The sequence below is a fragment of the Peromyscus leucopus genome, chromosome 4 (assembly GCF_004664715.2).
Source record: "Peromyscus leucopus breed LL Stock chromosome 4, UCI_PerLeu_2.1, whole genome shotgun sequence".
NCBI lineage: Eukaryota > Metazoa > Chordata > Mammalia > Rodentia > Cricetidae > Peromyscus > Peromyscus leucopus.
Window position 1 is genome coordinate 74486119 of NC_051066.1, and position 8662 is coordinate 74494780.

Below are 8662 nucleotides of genomic sequence, written 5' to 3' on the forward strand. Positions count from 1 at the left end.
ACAAAACAAAACTCAGCATAAACAATGACAGGCAACTGAATTATACCACCAATTTTCTCCTAAAATTCAAAGGAAAAAAAAATCAAAGAGAATCCGAATAAGGAAGAACAAGGAATAATTAACATAAATCTGTAGTAGAATGTAATGCCATTTATCATAGACATGGGTTGAATAAAATTTCATTCATGTTACAGATATTCAGATATCTGGTTAAAATCTGTAGATTTTAAAAATTCTGTATCTTTTAAAATATTCAAAGTAAAAATATTAATTTGCTATTTCTCTGTATAGTAGTACCATAAATTTTCTTTGTAGATCTCAGGTTTGTGGACATCACACAAGGACCTAAAACCTTAGCTCAGTAGCACTGTGCTCGTTACCTGACTATTGCTATTTGATCCTTCTAAAATAATCTATCATCATACCACTTATCAGCATATACTAGTAGAAAAAAGCTATTTTCCAGTTATCTTCACAGAAGAGTACGAGAAATAAGACAAGACGTAGAAGCTGTTTTCCCTCCTCTCTGTTTCCCTTCCCATTTCTAGAGTGCGGATGTGCTGGCCTTTTGACACCAGTTACTTCAAGAGAAAAAGGGCAAGAATGTTGTTCAAAACAGTTCTCTCTGAAGTCTGACCTAAAGATAGAACCCATCTATCTCAATATTCTGAGTTATACAATGATAGCAAATTTTTGTAGGAAGACTTTTCTACTCATGCATTCATTTTATCTGTCATTAGGTGTTTATTGTGAGGGTTCTATGTATGGCCGTTTAACCTCTTCACACTTGGTGCAGAAGAAAATGTTTGGTCTTGTTTGTTACAACAGCAAAATGAAAAAAGAATTGACATATTGTTCCAGACAATGTCAAAGGTCTGGCTAGAGGATTCAAGCTTCTGGCAATGACTGAGTTTAGTCTCGCCTCTAAACATCATAGATTCTAAAGGTATTTAGCTTGCCTTAAACGCCATAGACTTCTGAAGGTATTTAGCTCCCTTGAAACATGTGGCATTTAAAAATGTGTTGATAAGTGTTTCAGATGTTGATCTAGGAATAAAAGTATTTTTGTTTTCCTTCTATGTTGTTTGTTCCTTTCAGTTTATATATAGCTCTGTAAGCCCATTTTTAGTGTACTGTGATAAAATCATGGGTTCTCAATGCAATCTAACACACTTTTCCTGAAAGTTACATATATATTTTCAGTGGATAATAGGGAGTTATGAGAACATATGGAACTTCTCTTTTTCAGAGAGGAAACATGGCATAATTATAGCTCTATATCTCTGAAGTGACTGACAATGACTACTTCCCCACAGAGTATCCAAAATATATTATTACATTTATATATTATAAATTTATATATTATGAATATATTACAACTTGCTCTTCAAACAAGTATGAAGATGATTTACTCATTTTAGGCTATCATGCCCAGAGACAGTTTTTAGGCTGGAAGCATTGCTCAGTGGTTAAAACATTTGCCATATAATCATGAGGACAAGAGTTCAGATACACAGAACAAATGTAAATGTGTGGAGGGGATTGTAGCATGCATTGTATTACAGAGCTCAAAAGAAAGAAACAAGAGATCCCTAGAGTAAGTTGGTCAGACAGAGTAGCCATAATGATGGGGTCTGAGTTCAAATGAGAGACATGGCTTTAATGAATAGTACAGAATACAGAAGTCACCCAATGTCATCTGACACAACTACATACAAAGTTGCACACTTGTACACATTTATCTACCTATATATGTACTCTTCCACATGAAGACATCCACATTCACTCCTGCATATAAACATAGATATGCATGTCCATTCACAACACACACACACACACACACACACACACACACACACACACTTGAGAAGAAGAAAAAATGCAACTTGTCTTATAGTTAGTTCCAAATCAGCTAATTGTCATCACAAGCTTTGAAAAATATAGGAATGATAAAAACCCACTTGAATATGTAAAAACAACAAAGATCATCAATTTTATAGTCTTTCTTCCTTCCTTCCTTCCTTCCTCCCTCCCTCCTCCTCCCTTTTTTTCTTTCTTTCTTTCTTTCTTTCTTTCTTTCTTTCTTTCTTTCTTTCTTTCTTTCTTTCTTTCTTTCTTTATATTTTCAGACATGGTTTCTCTGTGTAGTTTTGGTGCCTGTCCCGGATCTTGCTCTGTAGCCTAGGCTGGCATTGAACTCACAGAGATCCACCTGCCTCTGCCTTGTAAGTGTTGGGATTAAAGGCATGTTCCACCACTGTCCAGTACCGGTGCTTCCTTTTTTAATTTTCAAACATCAGAACAGTCGCAATGACCCAGGTATCATGAGTCAAAGTCCCAGAGTAGTGTTTTACATGTATTTTATTTATACTTTAGTCACTTACTTTTTTTTTTGTAATTAGATTACAATTACATCATTTCTCCTTTCTCGTTTCTCTATCCAAACCCATCCATATAACTTTCCTTTCTCACTTTCAAATTCAAACCCTCTCCTCTCATAATTGTTGCTATATTCATATATATATATATACATATATATCCCTAAATATAACCTGCTCAGTATATATTTAAATGTTACTTGTATGTAGGTTTTTCAGGGCTAACCATTTGGTATTGAAAAACCAGTTGAACTGCTCTTCCCTGGGGAAAACAATTTCTCCCACTTTCAGCATTCCTTAATTGCCTATAGCCCTTTGTCTAGGGTTGGAGCCTCCTGGATTTCTCCAGTCTATGTTAGTATGTCTACCGTTTTAGCCTTTTTTTGGTTCATGTTTAGATCATCATTTTGGTGAGAATTTATGGGTGGAACATCTGACACACTCTCACACCAAACTCCTTGGTCATCAGACTCTTAAAATCTTTCACTCCACCCCTTCTGAGCCATAGATGCTAGAGTTATATTGTAAATAAATTCACTGGAACTACGACCCACAATTCTGCATGCTGATTGATTGTGGTTTTTGACAATGGTCTCTGATGTTGCAAAGAGAATATTTCTTGATGGGGGTTGAGATTATACTTCTGTGTGTATACAGTTTTTATTTTAACCTAAAATTTCAAAGCTTTTCAGTATATCACTCTCTCCTTACTAATAATTGTTAGATAACAGTTTGTAAAGTCACATCCTCATTAAAAACCACTGATAGAAAACACATCTAGGGGAAGTATCCTTCTTTCCTTTCTTCTGGGTATCGAGTGCTTGCTGTTGAAATGGGCAAGTTTGTGAAACCCAGGAAAGGTGTGCTGTTTTTACCTAGATGCTGCTCTGGATGAAAGCTGTCTTCATGAAGAACATTGATGATGGCACCTCAGACCACCCTTATAGCCATGCCCTGGTGACTATAATTGACTGCTATCCCTGAAAAATAACAGCTTCTATGGGCAAGAAGAAAATCACCAAAAGATCAAAGAGCAAGACCCTAGTGAAAGTATATAACTACAATCAGCTCATTCCCACAAGGTACTCTGTGGACATCTCCTTGGACAAAACTGTTGTCAACAAGGATGTCTTTAGAGACCCAGCTGTGAAACACAAGGCCAGTTGGGAGGTCAAGGTCAAGTTTGAGGAATGATACAAGGCTGGAAAGAATAAATGGTTTTTCCAGAAGCTTCCAGTTTTAAGTATATTTTTGTTTCCATCATTAAAAACTAAATTAAAAAAAAATCTACCGTAATCTCTAAACTAAGCTTAAAATAAGGAAATCATTTTGAAGGAAGTGAAATTTCAAATGCAAACTCTACTTCATTCGATAAAGATCCAATATTTTTAATTTATTTATTTGTTTGTGTGTTTATTTGTTTATTTATTCATTTATTTGAGACAGGCTCTCATTACATACTAACCCCAGTTGTCCTGGAACACTCTATATAGATCAAACTGCCCTGTGAGCTTCTGAAATTAAAGGCATGTACCACTCTGCCAGGCACAAATCTTATTAAATAGTACAATTGCAATTCACATCCACCTGGGACATGGATCAGGTAAACTTGTGAAATAAATCAGTTGGTGCTCATATGGAACTTCATAGTTCTTTCTGTTCTAGTGACTGTATAGTCGTCCATTGAAAGGAGCTGAAGCTTTCCAGATTCATGCTCTTTCTACCCTATAGTATGTGAGCGCCTGAAATTTCCCTCTTGATTATAGAATTTAAAAGGATTGTGCACAGATGATACTCTTCTTATATAAATGTAATTTAAAACCTGGATCCTGGCCAGTACTCCCACTTTGGATTCTGTGGTTCTAGGGACAATAAAAGCTAATGGAAACCTGAGAATTATTGTTTATTAATCACAATATTCTAGCTGAATATCTTCAAAATTTATTTCAGACTGGTTTGTCTTCAATGCTCCTTTCTTTACAGTTAAATTTTCCTTGCATCCATATGATGTGCCTCTCTCTTATTGATAGCATGTGAGTATGCACCTAAAAACAGGTAGTACAGTATCACCACACTAAAAGTAGGGGGAAAGAACCACAGACTGTGGTGTCTTGGAGTGCCTGAACATTACTAGTTGACTTAAGTGGAAGCATCTAGTCCTTCTTCGTGGAAACCTGTTGTGAGTCCTTTTTTAAAGATCACAGTTCCTTTCTGTACCAAAAAAGTTAATTCCTTCATTGACATATGTCACCTGTGTCATTGGCCTCATTAACTGAAGCACATGTGTAACCTCATCATTATAATTACTGACAGATTAAAAAAAAAAAGAAGTATTATTTGTTGTAACTTTTATTTCTACACTACTAAGTCCAAGTGAAACATGTACATCTGCCAGCGATTAGCTTTGCAAAATGTGTCAGACAGGTAAACTGCAGGGAAATAATAGTGTTGGACAGATCAACCTGGCACAATGTGATCTGCAAACAGTCCTCTTTAAAAGAAAAAAAATCTAAAATTACCCAATTGCAAATGCAACCTGATTTCAACCCAATCTTTGCCACAGCCTTTGGAGAGGTATTGTCTTGCAGCCTTTTCTTCTCTCTGCTTATACACAACAAGCAATCATTGTCCGCATTACCTACAAGAAATGTGAAAGAAAGCAGTATGTGACACTTGAAAAAGACATACCAAAGACAGCCACAGTAGGAGTTATGACCAGTTACAGAGATGCGTGGAAGATAAAGGAAAGATTCTGGCAAATGATGAATGGTTGGAGTTTTGAAAATCACCTCCGTGTTTACTATATAAGAAGAGTTAATCACACCTCAAAGAAAGAACTTGTCATTGCAAAGCAGTAACTGCAACGAAATAGTTGTCCTGAGACTTTTGTTCAGAAAAACTGAAAAAATATCAATACTAACTAAAACATAGCAATATCCCGTACTATGAGAATGACACCTTTTCAATGAAAGTGTATGTTTCTTTCTATTGTGTTTTGAACATCATATTAAAATAGAATTTTTGATCTTATAAGAAATGTGTCCTTTGCAGACTAGTATGAGACAAAAAGAAAGCTGATAGCTTCTAGTAATGGAATTGATTCAATTATGAAACTGAACTACTGGTTTGAGAAAGCATGGAGTTGGACAGGTACAGACATGTAGGGAATCATGAAATGCCTTCATTGTGCCTGAAAAAACCTCATCACAGAGAAACTGACATTTTCAATTTTAAAATCTCTCTTCCTCTTCCACAACTCCATTGTTCTTTGAACAGAAAGCAGCAGTGAACACAGTCTCAGTATTTTGTTTCAAACAAAGAAAAAAATAGGTGCTCAGATATTTAGTTTTAACCTCAGAGCAATGGAATGAACAGATCCTATTTCACTCCTGAAATACACATTAAATATTATCTCACTATTTTAATTTTATTTATTTTTATTATTTATATTTTTTTGAAATTATAATGTAATTACATAATTTTCTTTTCCTTTCCTCCATTCAAATATATGCACATGCCACATCCTTGCTATCTTTCAAATTAATGACTACATTTTTTATTAATTAGCGTTACTTACATACATGTGTATAAATATATAGTCATAAGTATTCAAATACAACACATTTTGCATTCTTAATGTTACTTATATGTGTTTTTAAGGCATGGAAACTGTGGCTCCAGAAATAGAAGACAGACACTACCTTATGAATGGTAATTTATCAGTGAGAATTACCCAGTGACAATAGGACCAGGATTTATCCCTAGTGCATGAATTGGCTTTCTGGAGCCCATTCCCTATAGAGGGATTCCTTACTCAGCTTTGATGCAGGGGCAAGGGGCTAGGCCCTTCCTCACTTGGTAGGCCAGATTTTGTTGACTACCCAAGGAAGGCCTTACCCTCTCTGAGGATTAGATGAGGGGTGGTGTGGGAGGAAGGTGGGGGGTGAGCAGGAGAAGGGGAGGGAGGGAGAACTGTGGTTTGTATGTAAAATGAAAAAAAAAAAAACCTTTTAAATAAAATAAAGAAAAAAGAAAAAAAAATGAAGACAATTTGAAATGATCACCTTTTAGAAAATGTTTGTAATCTTGGATGGGAATCTATATATCTGTTCTGTCTTGCCAAACTGTCAAAATGAACTAAAGAACTGGTTCAAAAGTCTTCAGATTGTTGAAAAAAATTTTGATCCCATTGATCTGTATTTTTAAAATAAGAAAGAGGATGATATACACAGAAAATTTATGGCAATGTTGATGCTCAGAATTGAAGAAGAGAAGATTCTTTTCAGTGTGGAGAAAGAAAAACACAACGTGTGAGAAAACAAACAAACAAACCAAACCCAAATTTATCTTTTGCAGACTGTTGACTTCCATGATGCATGTTGTAGTCCTACCCTGGCTTCTATTCTCCCAGGAACTATTTAATCAAGAATTTTTGAGATATGTTATGTATACTTTTATGAGGATATGAGGAGGAACTAAGGTAGATTTTCAGGTGAGGAAAACTATATCTTCTGACCCCAAAGGGTACAGAGGCAAACACACCATTATTTTTACTGGTGATATTAGGAGACAGGGTGGGGTTGCTAGTTCTACCATTTCTACCAAATTTTCCTACAAATTTTAGCCAGATTTTTTTTTCTTAGACTCGGGTTTAGAAATTAGTTCCTACTAGAAGGTAAATTTATGTGAATGAGTTTTCAAGCTTTCCACTGTATTGAGAACCCAGAGGTATAGGAAACCTAATAACTCAAGCAAAACTTACTTAAGGTTGCTTGTGTCCTTCTCCCATTTCTCAGGTAATATTATATCCTTCTAAGGTCTTTGATGTAGTTGAAGACTAGATATTTATAATTTCCTCAGTTATGATAAAATATAAGTTAGATATGAAACCTTAGACTCACAAATATAGGAAAGATAAGATATCTTCTTTATTATTGTAACTATAATTCTTGCTTGATAATTGTTTTGTTATATGTAATTTTTCTATGTTAAAGTTAAAACCTTCCTTGTGGAAAAAAAAAAGAAAAGGGAAAGTGCTGTGGATATTGCTCTGTATAAATAAAATGCTGATTGGCCAGTAGCCAGGCAGGAAGTATAGGCAGGACAAGCAGAGAAGAGAATTGGAAGGCTGAGGCAGAGAGATGCTGCCAGCCGCCACCATGAAAAGATGTTAAGATACCAGTAAGGCACGAGCCATGTGGCAACTTATAGATTAATAGAGATTGGTTAATATAAGATATAAGAACTAGATAACAAGAAGCTTGCCATGGCCATACAGTTTGTAAGCAATATAAGTGTCTGTGTGTTTACTCAGTTGGGTCTAAGCAGCTGCGGGACTGGCAGGTAAAAGAGATTTGTCCTGACCGTGGGCTGGATAGGACTGGAGAAAACTTCAGCTACAGGCACACATGTGTATAAATGTGTATCTTAAGGTATATACATGCTATAAATGACATACATGTGTCTAAATGTATAAATATACATATGCATATGACATGTGTGTATACATGAGTACATACATGTTATAGATTTTGTAAAATTTTAAAAAGTGAAAAGATGTTAAAGACAAGTTTTAAATATTTCTTTGATTTTCCAACTCAACTTCACATTCTTCAAAATTTCTTTTCTGTCAGACAAATGATAATAAAGAATTAATATTGTGAAAAGTGATTAAAGAAAACTCACACTCTCTACTTTTCTCTCTCTAACACACAGACACACATGCATCTACACATGTATTCATGTATATTATATATATATATATGTATATATATATACCTGTATATACACACATGTATATCATATATAGCATGTATATACCTGCAGATACACATGTCTATCATATATATACTCACTCATGTATACATACACATACTTCATGTCTATAACATGCATAGATATACATGTGCCATGTACTATATATATCACGTATATATAACCACAGATATATACGTCTTAGTATAGTATGTATGTACCTGGATAAACACACATGTGTGTCATATGTATAACATGCATATGCATGAGTGCACACACATTTATGTCATATATACATAAAACATGTATATATGTATATAATATATGGTATATGTAATACACGTGTATATACATGAATATATATGCATATATACATATACATGTCTTATGTAACTTGTATATACATGCATATAAACACAGGTATGTCACAATTATAGCATGTGTAGAACTGCAAATGCACATATGTTTGTCCCATGCATAGCATGGAGGACAAAAGTTGTAGGAAGCAGAACAACAGGAATAATACAAAG

At 34.7% G+C, this 8662-nt stretch overlaps 1 pseudogene; it reads left to right on the plus strand.

The window, feature by feature from the left end:
• Positions 1-3210: 3210 nt before the first annotated feature.
• LOC114698952 lies at positions 3211-6118 on the plus strand (annotated as a pseudogene).
• Positions 6119-8662: the final 2544 nt, after the last annotated feature.